This window comes from Elaeis guineensis, chromosome 12 (genome assembly GCF_000442705.2).
Source record: "Elaeis guineensis isolate ETL-2024a chromosome 12, EG11, whole genome shotgun sequence".
Taxonomy (NCBI): domain Eukaryota; kingdom Viridiplantae; phylum Streptophyta; class Magnoliopsida; order Arecales; family Arecaceae; genus Elaeis; species Elaeis guineensis.
Genome location: NC_026004.2, coordinates 74,548,542 through 74,566,409, shown reverse-complemented (window position 1 = coordinate 74,566,409; position 17,868 = coordinate 74,548,542). Strand labels below are relative to the sequence as shown.

Here is a 17,868-nt window from a genome sequence, read left to right as displayed (position 1 = left end):
ATAAAAAATTCATCATTAATTATTATTATTAGCGACACTAAAATTGCTGTCACTAATAATAGCAATTAGCGACTAGGATATTTTCATTGAATTTTTAACGATGGCAAACCGTTGCTAATAGCATTAACGATGGCAAACTGACTATTAACGATGGCTAATTGCCATCGCTAATAGTCAGTTTTCTTATAGTGATCCTCAATTAGCCACCAGCACAAGAAATAGTAAAATATCACTAAATTTTTATTTTTAAAACTCTAATATCTAAATTACTTTTAATCTCAAATTTCTCAATCCTACCTAATGCATAACTAATTAATAAATTAATATTTTAAAATTTATCTTAGCTTATAAAATAAAGAATCAATCCTCTTGCCCTGCATCATCTTGCCCAGTTCATTGTACTCAAACGTAGCCGATATCAATAATCAGAAAAAATTATAAAGTAAATATGGCCATGATGAAAAAATTAAAAGAGAGAAAAGTTACAATTGCTCGGACAATGATGTCTAATAGCCTAAGTAGATAAAATCCTAATATCCTGATCAGTTGATCAAAAATCTAATAAATTCAAATATGATATGATAAGCATTATCAACGATGGATCTTCTATAAAAATTAAGATTGAGATCAGGATAGTGGATGATCACAGTGATATCAGTCTAGGATCCTTTATCGAATCCATCCAATTGTCTTTAGGTCCATCGACTCCTTTCTAAAAATCACTTAGACCCATCGGAGAGAGAAAACAAAAAATATTATAAGAAAGAGAGAGAGAAGAAAGACAAAAGAGAAGAGAGAGAAGACAAGAGAGAGAGAGAGAGAGGAACTAGCCCTTTGTTTTTGTTTAATTTCCTCCTCAAAATGGAGGATACCTCCTTCTCACTCCCTCCCTCAAAAACACAGGGCGATGGTCAGCGACCAGGATGGCAGCAACCAAGGATGGCTTGCAGCTGCGATATTATCGGCGATGGTGGCCAGCCAGTGAAGAGAAAAAAGAAGGTAGAACAATAAGAGAAACCAAGGATGGAAGGTCTGATCTTCTTCTTCTTCTTTTTGCTTTTATTTTTTATCCATGACCAATGATCAATGCCTCGAAGTGAAGCCTCCGACGACTTCAGAAGACTTCCTAAGACAGGGCAACCTCTACCCAAACATGATTTCGGCAACTCGCCTACTCTAATCAAGGTTTGATTTGATGATGGCCATGAGGCCGGAAAAGATAGAAGAAGAAGTGCTTTGTTTCATTACCTAAGTCCAGCGAGACGTCACAACCAAATCGATGGAGAAACCGGAGATAATCTCACCCAAAAAGAAACTTGAAATTAGCGGCGATCTCTTGAGATTTCGGTGGTGGAGTCCAGAGGAGGGAGCCTTTTATAGGTGATATCCTAGAAGTTTTAGTGGAACTAGGCTTGCTCTAAAACCCCTGGCATCCGCCGACGTTGAGAGAGGAAGAAGACTCCTAACCGGAGTCGTCTTCTTCTCAAGCACGTGCTAGGCATCCACGGTCCATGGGTTTGGGCCTTCTTCAAGCCAGCCAATGGGCCCCAAAACTGGGTGATCATGGTGATTGCACATAAACTTGAAAACTTTGAAGACGATCATTAAAAGGGATTTCTTTCTCTAAAGAATACATCCAAAAGCAAATTTATAAATGAGGAATCCATCTACAAAGTCATCATTCTCAAGTACTCCCTCACCTGAATTTTGTATTTTGCAGCTATGCTATAGGAACACAGACCCCACAAGAATCAAATGATAAATTGAGAAAGCTATGTGTCCATACAAGTGTATAGCTATGTAAGTATAGCTAAAATTTCATCAGTGCATGTGATATAATCCACAAAATAAACGATAGGTTATGGTTAAAGTATCAAGGTGTAATAGAAATGATCATCATAAGCATACAAACAAGGTAGCGCTAATTAATTCATGTGGAAATGAAATGTCTGCCCGTGAGAACACTTCATATTATTGATTTCCAGATCCTCAGGTATCTTGACGGGTAGCATGCTGCAATTGTTGAATCTGGAGAAGGCTTACAGCAGGTTGATGGAGGAACGATAAATTCCTTCAAGACCAGGTACATCCAGTAACTTGGCAAGGAAATTTGATGGAGGCACCAAAAATGATATAAACCTGTTATCTAATTGTATAATCCTCTATTTTCATAGGAGATCAGTGTTGAGCCTCAAATTCCTCTTCCTATCTGGAGGAAAGAAGATGATGGCAAAACGTACAGATTCAGCATACTGTTCTGCAACCATATCTTTTTTGAGAATCTGTTCTGCAACCATATCAAATCCTATTTTCATGGATGTGATGGCCGGGCCCAAACAAAAATTCCAGCCCATCAAAGCTAAAAAAAAAAAAAAATCTTCTTCCTCCTCTCGTCGGCTTCCAATCGGAGTCGGAAACGAGCTCCCTCCGACCCTATTTAAGGAGGAGATCCCTCCTCTCTCTCTTCCACCAAAGATCATAAGCTCAGTCGGCGGCAATCGCCAGAAATCCACCGCGAAAGACCCATCCCTGTGCCCGTCCAATTGTTCGCCGGAAAAGCCTCGCCGGCGTCGGAGGTAAGCCTCCTCCCCTTCCTCTCTTCTCCCCTTTCCTTCTCGTGCTGATGTGCACGCTCGTCGGCGATCGGAGTCGCCAGATTTTGTTGCGGAAGAATCTCTATATTTTTATCGTTTTTCTTTGATTACCGGCGCCGGTGGTCACCGCCGACCATCGGTTTGGCCCTCCTTGTGTCGTTGAGTCGCCCCCTCCTGCCGACGGTCATCCCACGTCGGTTGCACCGTCGGTCGGCCAGCCAACAGGGGATTGAGAGATCCCCTATTTCAGCCCAAAGGAAGCTCGGAAAGAAGAAAAGAAAAGAAAAGAAAAGAAAAGAAAAGAAAAGAAAAGAAAAAGAAAAAAAGAAAAGAAAAAAGAAAAAAAAAGAAAAAAATAATATAATAATAATAAATAGGATTTTCTCTTCTTTCTCTTCCGTAAAAAAAAAAAAGAAAGAAAAGAAGAAATAAAAAATAAAATAAATTAATTAATAAATAATGATATAAATAATAAAATATGAGAAAGAGAGTTTCTCTCTCTTTCCTCTCTCTCTTCAGCCTGAACTAGTATTTTCTCTCTTTAAAATTGAACTTTCTCTCTCTACTTTCTCTCTCTAAAATTTTCCCTCTAGATTATTTCTCTCTCCTAAGATTTTTTAGAATTTTGAGAAGAATGATGATGAATTTAAATGATCCTAGTGATGGATTTTTGATCTAGGATCATCAGATGGTACACCGACGCCCACTTTGATCAGATTAGGTATTTTTAAGATTTTAATTTTTATAATTTTATTAAATTATCCACATGGTAATCTTAGCATGATTTGATCTGATCGATCGGATTTGTTGAATCATATTGTTTGAAGAATTCAAGATGAATTTTCTCTCTCTAAAATTTTTTTCTCTCTCTAGAATTTTCTCTCTCTAAAATATTCTCTCTTGATTGATTTTCTCTCAAAAAAGGTTAGTGAATGAAGAAATTTCTTTTAATAGTCTTGATCTGATTCTAATGAAGAACCCTGATCAATGATTGTCGGGCAGTGTACTGGTACTTACCTTGATCAGATCTGATATTTATCAATTTAATTATCCATGATTTCGATCTAGCCATGACTTAATTTGATCTTCTTGATTTCACCAATCGAGATATTGGACAATCGTAATGTTGGATTGTGTCACCTGATCAATTCGAATTGTACCTCATAAATTCTCTCTCCTCTGATTTTCTCTCTCTACTTGATTTTATGAAATCGATGAAGAAACCTCGATCCTATCACTTCGAATCTGATTTGATCTGATAGTCAAACTTTGGATTGTTTAGGTCCTAATTAGATTTTGATTAGACGAAATGAGATGATCGAACCCAATCCAAGCCGTTGAAATATGGTATTCGTATTCTTTCTAATTATTGAAATTGATTCTGTATAAGATTGTAGATGTTTGATCATGGGATATCGTGATATGATCTACGAACAAAATTTTTGGAAGAAAATTTATAGAATTATGTGGATTTATTGGAATGCGTTCGAGGTAAGTAATGTTTCACTTTTTCTAGATTTATCGATAAATTATAATATATTTTTCTGACATGATTTGTGAAACGATGCATGAATTGGATGAATGGTATTTTGCTATGAAAATATCTTATTTGAAATGTTATGATGAAGCATGATTGAACATATTGATTTCATGATGCATTATATTGATTGATTTCGATACTACATGATTATATATTTTATTATCGAAATTAGAATATGAAATATGATTTATGAAGAATTATGATATAAGAAACATTATGAATTGACAACCTGACTATGTAAAGGACCCTGTCAATGGGGGCATATACGTTGGCAATTGATTTGTCCTGAGGGTTTATGTTGCCAAAGAGACCAGCGACAAACCGCCAGAGAGACCAGCGGTTCCGAAGGACTTTGCTGCCAGATGATTCGCAGCTCACTGCAAGAAGATACGCAGTGTTATGACCCTGCCACAGAGAAAATATGGTCATAGCTCATGGTTGACGAAAGGAATTTAAGAACGAAAGAAATTGAAATCTAGAAAGAAACATGGATTTTCGAAAAAGAAATGAATTTGGCATGAATTATGTTGCATAATTAAAATTGATTTTGAATTGATGAACTATATATGCTTATTTTCTATAAATGATTATTTACTTAAATGCCTGATGAAATCTGTTGAAAAGTGATCATTGCTTACTGGGCTGTCTAGCTCATTACCTTCTATTTTACTGTTTTTATAGATATTGAAGAATTAAGATGATACAAGATATGAATGGAAGAGTGATCAGAAGCAGAATCTTCATACTTTTATTTTAGGTTGAAAGGCTTATTGAATTTGATGTAAAGCCTTTGAATTGTTATTGAATTTATTAAGATATTAAAGAAAAAATTTAGATCGTTATATTTTGAATTTAAATTATTGTCTAATTATTTCACTGTTATTTTAGAATAGTATGATAAGATGCCTTGCATGCTTATGGGAAGAGTTTTCTATGAGTATGCGGCGGTTGCCATGACCCTCGATTCACAATCTCGGATCGGGGGCATGACAATTATAGTGGTATCAGAGCATAAGTGGATGAATTATGAAACATAGAATCAGATATAGAAGGAGTGTAAGTGGATAGACACTAAGGACATTATAGTGTAGATCTTTGATGATTATAGTGGGAGAAATATTTATAAATTTTGATTAAATATTGAGATTATGTACAAAAGGATCGTAAGAGATTATGACATATGAAGTTTGAAATATGATGGATAATCTATTGATCATGATATGATTAGTTAGATTTTGATTGAAAGTAATCACAAAAGGATTGACATAAACTTTTATTGTGCATTATAGTTATTAATTTGATCATTGGTTATTCAAGTGAATCGTAAGTTCAAATTCGATGTGAGAATAATACTATGATATTACTTCTAGTTGAGAAGTTGACTATTATTGGCAAGATAAAGATTTGACGATAAAATATTGTTCCAGGATGGACTAAGAAAAATATTTTATGATATTTGATTGAAATATTTATCGAAATTGAATTTGGTATGTGGATTATATATAAAGTGGCATATTAGGATGAATGTATATTTGAGGATGTTGCAAAGAAACCTATTTCTTATTGATGAAATCGATTATGAGGTTGTAGAATATTCATCATACTGGAATCTTTAATCATCATCCTTAGATCTAAATAATAGATCTTATTATGTCTCTTGGAGACTACATGATGTGTATGAAATTTTAATTTAAAGATTTCGTGTCTAAGTTGATCAAGAGATTTTCTGATATTATTGTTGAGGTTGTTAATGAAAAATTGATATCTTTAGATTAAGATAAAAGATCTAATTTATATTTATTTTAGATTAAGGGATCCATGTGAATTTATAATTCAGAAATTTTAGATTTAGGAATTGATATGGAGTTCCTTTGCTTTTGTTAACGAGGTCCCTAATTGAATCTACTATTAAATAGAAATTTGATTTTTTTGAAGCTTGTATGATTATTATGAAAGGATATTTGATAGATATTGAAGATCCTGATGATAGAAATTTTAGAAAAAAAAATAATGATTTGAAATTCTTATATATTCTGATTATGTCCAAATTTGGTGGAGCATCGAAAGATTTTTTTCATTAATTTGACTTATAAAGATTTTTGGTTTGAAAATTATCGAATTGAATTGATATGAAATTAAGATTTGATTCATATTGATTATAGTAAATCTATATGATGGTTTAAATATGATATTGAACTCAAGGGTTAATCAAGATTATTGTATACCAGTAGAAGTATGAATGAGAATCAAAAGCTAATCTTTGACTTCAATTGAAATTTAAAATTTAAAATTTTTTTTCTATTGATAAGGTAAAGAAATAATTTGATCAAACTTTTTTTTGGTGAACCTAAGAAATTTTGATTGTTAGAACAAAGTACGCAGCGGAAGCATGGTAATCTGGATTACTTTGAGTAAGTCAGGAACGTTGATTTTTTTGAGTCAAAGAATTATGATAAATGATATGGTTTGATACAAGAAATTTATTGATATTAGAAAAAATAATATTTTAAAATTTTGAATTATCTTAGATATCCTAATGTGATTTTTAAAAGTAGTACTTCCACCTACTATGCTACAAAAATATTTAGCATCCTAATTCTAGGATGAGTGGACCCTTGATTTTTTATTTTAGATTTAGAATATTTAGAGATAAATTTTTTCTATCCTAGAATTAAATTTTATAATTCTCTATTTATTAGGAAAAAAATTTGAGATCGTTTATCAAATGATGATTTTGATCTTAGATTATTATACTCAAATATTTATCTCCAAGGTATAATGAAATTTGAAGTTAGAACTCTTTTGATCATTATTATTTCTCTGACTAAATGAAAAAGATTGAGGTTATCTATTGATATTGATGATTGTTCTACAAAAGATGGATTGTAGTTATTTATAATTTAATTTGATAATGAATCGATTAATTAAGAGTTGTTAATGTTTAGATAAAAAAAATTGATATACTTACTTAGAATAGAGACATTGATTTTGATTATAAGAAAAATATAATTATGATTTAGATCAATTTTTGAGTTATTGATTTTTATTATTGAATAACTTAATGATAAAATTTGCTTCAAGAATTAGAATATTTAAGAAGTTTGAAGGTTTGAGTAAGAAAATTTCGATGACTAGAAATAGTGATATTGATTCAATCAACAATGGTGATATTGATCTTTATGAAATGACTTAATGATGAAATTGTATCGAGAATTAAAATATCAAAAATTCGAGAATGAGATTGAAATGATAAATCTTCAACTTTTGGAAGTACGAATAAGAGAAAATATTTTTGAATTTTGATTGATTGGGATGTCATCATATGATTCATAGAAGTATGATTTCTTATCTTATGATGGATTGAAATTAAGAATGGTTAATATTTTGAAATAAATAAATAAATAAATGAATGATGATGAATGAAGTTCTTATGCAAGAATAGAGACATTTACCTTCTTCTATTCACAAGAGATAGATTTGATTTGAGTCATGAGATATTGAACATTAATTTTTACAGAAAATGAGATCATAATTTCAAAATCTTGAAATATTGAAAATCTTTGAGATGTTGATCTTAATAAATAAGAAAATGAATGGTTTCATTTCAGATCGATATTTGATGTACCGACTTTTTCCTTATGAAATGATTTAAGAATGAATTCATACCAAGAATTAGAATATTGAAATATTTGTGGATGAGATTCAAGTAAGAAACTATGAAGACTCAAGCAAGAAAAATTTTGAGGACGAAATTTCTTTTAGAGGAGAAGAATGTGATGGCCTGGTCTGAACAAGAATTCCAGCCCACCAAAGCCTAAAAAAAAAAAAGAAGAAGAAAAAATAAGGGAGAAGACTCCCAAAGGGAGTCTTCTTCCTCCTCTCGCCGGCTCCCAATCGGAGTCGGAAACGAGCTCCCTCCGACCCTATTTAAGGAGGAGATCCCTCCTCTCTTCCTTCCACCAAAGATCATAAGCTCAGTCGGCGGCAATCATCGAAAATCTACCATGGAAGACCCGTCTCTATGCCCGTCCAATTGCTCGTCGGAAAAGCCTCGCTGGCGTCGGAGGTAAGCCTCCTCCCCTTTCTCTCTTCTCCTCTTTCCTTTCCGTGCCGATGTGCACGCTCGCTGACGACCGGAGTCACCGAATTTTGTTGCGGAAGAACATCTATATTTTTATCATTTTTCTTTGATTACCGGCGCCGGTGGTCACCGCCGACCACCAGTTTGGCCCTCTTTGTGTCGTTGAGTCGCCCCCCTCCTACCGACGGCCGCCCCATGCCAGTTGCACTGCCGGTCGGCCAGCCAATAAGGGTTTGAGAGATGCCCTGTTTCGGCCCAAAGGAAGCTCGGGAAGAAGGAAGGAAAAGAAAAGAAAAAGAAAAGAAGAAGAAGGAAAAGAAAAGAAAAAGAAAAGAAAAAAAAGGAAAAAAAAAGAAAAAGAAAAAAAGAAAAGAAAAAGGAAAAAGAAAAAAGAAAAAAGAAGAAGAAGAAAAATAATATAATAATAAAAAATAGGATTTTCTCTCCTCTCTCTTCCATGAAAAAAAAAAGAAAGAAAGAAAAGAAGAAAAAAAAAATAAAATAAATTAATTAATAAATAATGATATAAATAATAAAATATGAGAAAGAGAGTTTCTCTCTCTTTCCTCTCTCTCTTCAACCTGAACTAGTATTTTCTCTCTCTAAAATTGAACTTTTTCTCTCTATTTTCTCTCTCTAAAATCCTCCCTCTAGATTATTTCTCTCTCCTAAGATTTTTTAGAATTTTGAGAAGAATGATGATGAATTTAAATGATCCTAGTGATGGATTTTTGATTTGGGATCACCGGACGGTACACCGACACCCACTTTGATCAGATTAGGTATTTTTAAGATTTTAATTTCTATAATTTTATTAAATTATCCATATGGTAATCTTAGCATGATTTGATCTGATCGATTAGATTTGTTGAATCATATTGTCTGAAGAATTCAAGATTAATTTTTTCTCTCTAGAATTTTCTCTCTCTAAAATTTTCTCTCTAAAATATTCTCTCTCTTGATTGATTCTCTCTCTAAAAAGGTTAGTGAATGACGAAATTTCTTTTAATAGTCTTGATCTGATTCTAATGAAGAACCCTGATCCATGGTTGTCGGGCAGTGTACTGGTACTTACCTTGATCAGATCTGATATTTATCAATTTAATTATCCATGATTTCGATCTAGCTATGACTTGATTTGATCATGTTGATTTCATCAATCGAGATATTGGATCAATCGTAATGTTGGATTGTGTCACCTGATCAATTCGAATTGTACCTCATGAATTCTCTCTCCTCTGATTTTTTTTCTCTACTTGATTTTATGAAATCGATGAAGAAACCTCGATCCTATCACTTCGAATCCGATTTGATTTGATAGTCAAACTTTGGATCGTTTAGGTCCTAATTAGATTTTGATTAGATGAAATGAGATGATCGGACCCAATCCAAGCCGTTGAAATATGGTATTCGTATTCTTTTTAATTATTGAAATTGATTCTGTACAGGATTGTGGATGTTTGATCATGGGATATCGCGATATGATCTACGAACAAAATTTTTGGAAGAAAATTTATAGAATTATGTGGATTTATTGGAATGCGTTCGAGGTAAGTAATGTTTCACTTTTTCTAGATTTATCGACAAATTATAATGTATTTTTCTGACATGATTTGTGAAACGATGCATGAATTGGATGAATGGTATTTTGCTATGAAAATATCTTATTTAAAATGTTATGATGAAGCATGATTGAACATATTGATTTCATGATGCATTATATTGATTGATTTCGATACTACATGATTATATATTTTATTATCGAAATTAGAATATAAAATATGATTTATGAAGAATTATGATATAAGAAATATTATGAATTGACAACCTGACTGTGTAAAGGACCCCGTCAATGGGGGCATATACGTTGGCAATTGATTTATCCTGAGGGTTCATGTCGCCAGAGAGACCAGCGACAAACTGCCAGAGAGACCAGCGGTTCCGAAGGACTTTGCTGCCAGATGATTCGCAGCTCACTGCAAGAAGATACGCAGTGTTATGACCCTGCCACAGAAAAAATATGGTCATAGCTCATGGTTGACGAAAAGAATTTAAGAATGAAAGAAATTAAAATCTGGAAAGAAACTTGGATTTTCGAAAAAGAAATGAATTTGGAATGAATTATGTTGCATAATTGAAATTGATTTCGAATTGATGAACTATATATGCTTATTTTTTGTAAATAATTATTTACTTAAATACCTGATGAAATCTGTTGAAAAGTGATCTTTGCTTACTGGGCTGTCTAGCTCATTACCTTTTATTTTACTATTTTTACAGATGTTGAAGAATTAAGATGATACAAGATATGAATGGAAGAGTGATCAGAAGCAGAATCTTCATACTTTTATTTTAGGTTGAAAGGCTTATTGAATTTGATGTAAAGCCTTTAATTTTTGTTGAATTTATTGAGATATTAAAGAAGAAATTTAGATCGTTATATTTTAGATTTAAATTATTGTCTAATTATTCCACTGTTGTTTTAGAATAGCATGATAAGATGCCTTGCATGCTTATGGGAAGAGTTTTCTATGAGTATGCGGCGGTTGCCATGACCCTCGATTCACAATCTCGGGTCGGGGGCGTGACAATGGAGCAATTCAATATCCCAAGCTTGCCAACTGATTCAAGACAAACTAGCATTATAACAGTTGCCGCAAGTCTCTAGTGGAGGAGGAAGTAGCTGTGCTCGGTGCTTGTCCAATCTGGAGCTCAGAGGTTTGCAGAAATCTGATGATGGATGATCGCTCCGAGGTTTAGAAAAAGAAGTTCGGTAATCTCCGATGGAGGGTCCTTCAATGCTTAAGTTAACATTAAATTTCTCCTGATACTTATGATTTGGATAATTGGGTTGCAAATTTGCTTCTCTCTCCAAAATTGCCTCTTTAGGAATGCTTGAACGCATTACGTGACTTCTTATTCCAAGCCTACATATGATCCTCGGGCAAGGGAAGATACCAGAAAGTGATAAGTTAATGCAGCTTAGGCTTATAGAGGACTCTTTGATGATGTTTGTATTACTCAGCCCACTTTTGGTGATGGATTTTGGAAGATTTGACAGTTCCCAGGGATGTTTCTCCTTCTGAGATCGAGGCTCCTGGGTTCTAGGTGTCCATGGTTAAGGCCCTTCCAATCTCCACCCTTTTCTTCTGCTTGGATGCAGACATCCCTGAACTCTGTCAAGCTCAATTTTGATGGAACCGTGTTCTCAGAGATCATCAAAAACAAAATTGTTCATGCTTCTTGCGTTTTCCAGGTATTTAAACCAGAAACCCGAGCGCAACGGCAGCTCTGCTCCAAGGGTGAAACCTGTACACACAGATTTGTTAAGTGGCTGCAACACTTTCAAGGAACCTGTCACTTTTCCGTGTCCCATTTTTAACCTGCTATTTGAATTAGAAACTCGAACCCAACGGTAGCTGAAGGGTGAAACCTGTAGACAGAGATTTGTTAAGTGGTTGCAACAGTTTAAGGAACCTGCCGCTTTTCCATGTCCCATTTTTAACCTGTATTACTCTACCACATGTTTTATCCCAACTATATTTATTAATTAAAATAATCTCTTATGGTGGTATCATAGATACCTCGAATTTCCAGCTCTATGGGCTATGACTATGCTGTGAAGAGGCATACTGTGAAGAGCTACCTTTAAATGAGCTGAGCTAATCCTGATATGAACTGAGCTGACTGTTAGGATTTGACGCCTCGAGATTCAGCCCACATTGAGCCCACAGCGAGGTTCGCGGCGAAAAACGGAGTCCAACGAGACCAAGATCACCTGAAACGGAGCTCGGATGGAGGAGATACGAGCTTTCGAAGTCGGCACGAGAATCGAGGCGGCGGAGGACCGCCGGCGACCGGCGGCGGGCGGCGGCGGCGCGGCCGCAGGCGGCAGCGCGCGGGACGCGCGTCCCAGGCCCGCGTGGGACGCGGGACCCAGGCCCGCGCGGGACGCGCGACCCAGGCCTGCGCGGGACGCGAGTCCCAGGCCCAGGCCCGTGCGGGACGCGCGACCCAGGCCCAGGCCCGCGCGGGACGCGCGACCCAGCGGCCTGCTGGCCCATCCCCAGTCCACCGTGGACCGGGTGGTTCACGGCGCGGCCTGTGGACCGCGTGGGCGTTTCTCACGCGTTTCTCGCGGTCCACGGCCCTATTTCGTGGACCGGAGCGCGATCGGAGGGCCCAGGTGATTCCCGATCTTGATCGGCTTGATTTAGGATTCCTAATCACTCTCTAACCTATGTTTAAGGCTTTAAAAAGCCTGAGAACGAACAGAAGAGGGTGCGTGGTTGTTTTCTCGCCGCCGTACGAACCGAGAGGAGAGAGAGAGGCGTGAGGCGCTGTGAAAGAAGGAGCAGGAGGCTCCTGGACAGCGGTCGCCAGGCTCTTCAGGGGTTCAGGGGGTCTCCAAGAGAGAGAGAGCTTTTGTGAGGGAAACTTCATGTGAGAGAGAATTGGGTGTACAAGGGTTGAGGGTGAGGTCTCCTCTTGTAAAATTTTCTTTTCATAGTGAAGTTTGCATGCCCCGTGGAGGCGAGCCCTTTTGTGGCTGATCCACGTATTTTGATTATTTTTTCTTCTGTTTTGTTTCTTCTTTCTTCCTGCTGCATCGCGTGGTACTGAAAGGATCTTGGGAGGTGGTGTCTTGGCCAGACATCCACCCAACAAGTGGTATCAGAGCAAAGGCGGTACAAGGACGCAGATTGCAGTGGTGGTGAGCAAGACTGAAGATGGAGAAAACAGGAACAATCAGGATGGAGATCAATAAGTTTGATGGTAAGAGCAATTTCTCCTTGTGGCAGGCAAGGGTAAAGGACGTGCTCATCCAACAGGGGTTGATCGATGCTCTCTTGTGCGATGAGAAACCGACCACCATGGAGGTGCGGGATTGGAAACGGCTACAGATGCAGGCGGTGAGTACCATCCGTATGTACCTGGCGGATGAGGTGGTGATCCATGTGCTGAGCGAGACTTCCCCGACGGTGCTGTGGTCGAAGCTCGAGGAGTTGTACATGGCGAAGTCTCTCACCAACACACTTTTCCTCTGGAGGCAGTTTTACCAACTGCGGATGACTGAGGGACAGAGCGTGCAGGAGCATCTGAGCCACTTCCAGAAGATCCTCACCGACCTTCTCAGCGTTGGCGAGAACGTTGAGGAGAAGACCAGGGCGCTGGTTTTGCTGGCGTCGCTTCCCCCTTCGTACGAGTCCTTGGTGACTGCTCTTCTAGTGGGGAAGAGCACTATCAAGATGGACGAGGTCACCGTGGCGATACTCCAGAACGAGGTTCTCAGGAGGGAGAACCCAGCTTCGAGCTCAGGTGTCGATAGCTCAGCTTTGGTGGCTTCTGAAGGTGCAGGAGGCGGTAGACGGAGCGACAGGAGATCGCATCGAGGGCGGTCTAAGTCCAGGAGGGACTTGAGCAAAACCAGGTGTTACCGGTATGAGGAGTTGGGGCATCTAGCCAGAGATTGCCCTCAACTGAAAAATCGGACGGTGGCTGCTGTAGCGACGGCCGGCAGCGATTCAGATGGAGATGTCCTGGAGATATCTGACGAGGTATCTACTTCTTCCCAGCAGTGGATATTAGATTCTGCATGCCCCTATCATGTGTGTTGCAGAGAGGAGCAGTTTGACTCCTTGGAGAACAGTGAGAGCACTGTATATCTGCCGGATGGATCGAGCTGTGCGATCAGAGGCATTGGGACGGTCAGCTGGAGGACACATGACGGTGCAGTGAGGAGATTGGGGGAGGTCCGATACATACCCGATTTCAGGCGGAATCTTATCTCACTTAGCAGACTGGATTCGAGAGGCTATAGGACGGTAGCTGGTGGAGGAATCCTGAGGGTGCTACGCGGCGATAGGATTGTGCTGGAGGGGAAGAAGGGGAGCAGAGGACATTATTACCTGGCAGGGAGCCCAGTGCGAGGTGGAGCATCGGGAGCCAGGTGGAGCCCAGAGCGAGGTGGAGCTCCAGGAGGCGGATCGGGCACGAGACAAGAGACTCGGGAGGACGAGAGGCGACGTCGCAAGGTAAGATTCCTATTGCCGCAGGATGATGCCCCGAGCAGGTCTCAGGTCAGGAGGAGCACAGCATACGACGGAGATGGGATCGAGCGGCCTGGCTCGACTCTCATGTTTGCCCATCCATGATCAGCAGGCGATTGCCCCAGGGCATGGGGGCGAGGAGATCCAGAAGCTCTCGGAGTTTGAAGGAGGCCGAATATCGAGTCGAGGTGGAGATTGTTAGGATTTGACGCCTCGAGATTCAGCCCACATTGAGCCCACAGCGAGGTTCGCGGCGAAAAACGGAGTCCAACGAGACCAAGATCACCTGAAACGGAGCTCGGATGGAGGAGATACGAGCTTTCGAAGTCGGCACGAGAATCAAGGCGGCGGAGGACCGCCGGCGACCGGCGGCGGGCGGCAGCGGCGCGGCCGCAGGCGGCGGCGCGCGGGACGCGCGTCCCAGACCCGCGTGGGATGCGGGACCCAGGCCCGCGCGGGACGCGCGACCCAGGCCTGCGCGGGACGCGAGTCCCAGGCCCAGGCCCGCGCGGGACGCGCGACCCAGGCCCAAGGCCCGCGCGGGACGCGCGACCCAGCGGCCTGCTGGCCCATCCCCAGTCCACCGTGGATCGGGTGGTCCACGGCGCGGCCTGTGGACCGCGTGGGCGTTTCCCACGCGTTTCTCGCGGTCCACGGCCCTATTTCGTGGACCGGAGCGCGATCGGAGGGCCCAGGTGATTCCCGATCTTGATCGGACGGTCTGGAACATGATTTGGCTTGATTTAGGATTCCTAATCACTCTCTAACCTATGTTTAAGGCTTTAAAAAGCCTGAGAACGAACAGAAGAGGGTGCGTGGTTGTTTTCTCGCCGCCGTACGAACCGAGAGGAGAGAGAGAGGCGTGAGGCGCTATGAGAGAAGGAGCAGGAGGCTCCTGGACAGCGGTCGCCAGGCTCTTCAGGGGTTCAGGGGGTCTCCAAGAGAGAGAGAGCTTTTGTGAGGGAAACTTCATGTGAGAGAGAATTGGGTGTACAAGGGTTGAGGGTGAGGTCTCCTCTTGTAAAATTTTCTTTTCATAGTGAAGTTTGCATGCCCCGTGGAGGCGAGCCCTTTTGTGGCTGATCCACGTATTTTGATTGTTTTTTCTTCTGTTTTGTTTCTTCTTTCTTCCTGCTGCATCGCGTGGTACTGAAAGGATCTTGGGAGGTGGTGTCTTGGCCAGACATCCACCCAACACTGACCCTGATATAAGCTCCTCTATGCTGATACGAGGTATCCTGAGCATCTATGCTGATATGAGCTGAGGCCAAAAGCAATAAATATCCCCACGTAGAGAGCACATGAAGGCTAAAATTTTTCCTGATGACAACCTATGCAATTAATAGGTGGGATCTTCATCTGCCATGACGTAACACTACTCATTCAACAAGACCAAAAGATCAAGCACGATCTTCGAAATTATTCAAAAGAGATATTCAAATCTCCCACTCAGTATGCTACCAATAACGATCTTCTCACTTCACGAGAGTGATTAAGGATCAAATTATCTTACCTCGTTTGATATGTCCAATAGTCTAGCAATCTAGGGATCGTGCAATCTCACAGCTAACAATCCAGCTGTCCGACATCCTTCTATATAAACAATCGGAACTCCGACGACCCAAGTAAGTCCAATCAAATTTCTCTCAGAGAACTCGTTGCTGCTTCTTTATTCTCTATTTTTCTGACTTGAGCGTCGGAGGGTCCTCATCGAACTCACAACATCCAGTTTGGGACTTGTCTTGCAGGTCACTCTAATGCCAACATCCCTACATGAGAACCAAGTATCCATCTTCTGACTTCGATCGATTTCAACAGCAACAAATAGAGGAAGGGCTTGAACCTTCGCATTTATGGCTCAAAGACGGACATCTTTCCGACTTTTCAATGCTGCCGCTTTCCGACAGGCAACCAGCCAGGCTGACAATCAAGTTCAACCACCGACGTCGGAAATCCCTCCGTCGGTTCAATCGATCATCCCTCCACCAGTTCAACCAGCCTAGCCGGCGCTAGTCATGGTCGATCAATTTGGTCAGCTCTTCTAGCAAGTTTAACATCTGACGATCGTAATCCAAGCGATCCAGACTTTTCTCACGCCTTTCAAGATGATGCCACAGCCTCCTCAGATTGTTCCTGCACCCCCTACAGTGGTGCATCATACAATTCCCTCAGTGGTGCCGTCTGTGCCTTCCATAGCAGTGCCCCCGTAGAATCCTGCTTTGACTGTGGTTTCGCAACCACCCCCTTTGCCTCAGCAGCCTCTCCCTCTGCTTCAGTCGTAGCAAGCACCAGCGCGGCAAGAGCTGCAACAAGTCGAAGGGCGAGTGGCGGAAGAAGAGCGACCCATCCAAAAAAAAATCTACATGATTACTGGAGGGTCGTCTGGGTCAAGAGAGTCCCTCGACTTACATCGCCATCCTCGACCATCCTAGTCTGTGGACTTTGAAAGCTGTCATCTCAAGCTACTATCTGATAGTGAAATTTTTGATCAAGCATAGAGTGGGGCAGATCCAAGGAAACCAAGCCATGGCTTGTGAATGCTTTTCTACCAAGCTGAGAGCAGAGAATCAACTGGCCCCAGTAGAGATCCAGTCCGAGCTCTCGATAGGCTTAGATGCTCGGGAGGACCTGATTGGCAGATGCCCCCAACCAACTGAGGACCTTTTAGATGTCCCGCTGAGGAAGGAGTTATTTTTTATTTCTCCATTTACATTTCAAACTTTGAATTTCGGAACAAGGAGATCATGGCATCCCCACATGCAGAAGGAACAAAGATCCAAACAAGGAAGATCGCAACAGATTCAGAAATCTTTATGGTAAAAATCCTCAGGTCATCATTTATTATTCCATATTAACTCTTTTTTGTAGGACCATAGATCTTTGAGCACATGAGCCGAGGTGAATTCTGAGGTCGAGCTAAAATAAAACCCAAAACTCAAGATGAAGCTTCAAATCGAGCCAAGATTTCAGCTAGCCGAGGCTATGATCCTCTCCCCATAAGAGACTTCAAAGCCTCCCTTGCTCGCACCTCGATCAGATCTGGCTTAAGCAGATCCCCGTGAGCACCTACAAACATATCTGACCTCTGACAGTACCACATGCATCGGAAGGTCATTGGTGACTCACCTTAACTCACTCGCACCTGACGCAGGAGATGTAAAAAAATAAAAAAGAAAAAGAAAAAGGAAGAAAGAGAAGAGAGGTCAGGAAGAAAGGAAAAGAAGAAAGGGAGAAAGAGGCAGCAGCCGCAGGCCTCCCTTGCACCCACCGCGCATCCGGTCAGCCTCCCTCGTGGCATCCTCGCACCTCCGGCCAATGCCAAGGCCAACACTAGCAACTTCGAAACCCCATATGCCCACCTCAGTTGGTGCTAGAGCTGACCATCACAGTGCCCTGAAGCCTTCCCACGATCGATGTGGCAGAAGCCACCCGTGGCGCCAACCAAATCACCATCCGACACCACCGAAGCTTCGTGGCCCGGAACCTTCCACGCACATGTCTGCGGTGTCCGAGCTCCTTTCGACATCAGAGCTAGGTCGTAAGGCTCTGAAGCCTCCCCCACTCATGTGCTTCACCTCCGACAGCGTCGGGGAACTCGCCTGC

General features: G+C 40.6%; 1 long non-coding RNA gene across 1 annotated transcript; it reads left to right on the top strand.

Annotated features, from left to right (window-relative positions):
- The first annotated feature begins 785 nt into the window (after positions 1-785).
- On the top strand, positions 786-10,966 carry LOC140852887 (uncharacterized). The gene is made up of 3 exons (XR_012135869.1): positions 786-2,083; positions 2,175-2,319; positions 10,812-10,966. It is a non-coding gene; the product is annotated as an uncharacterized lncRNA (long non-coding RNA).
- The last annotated feature ends 6,902 nt before the right edge of the window (positions 10,967-17,868 follow it).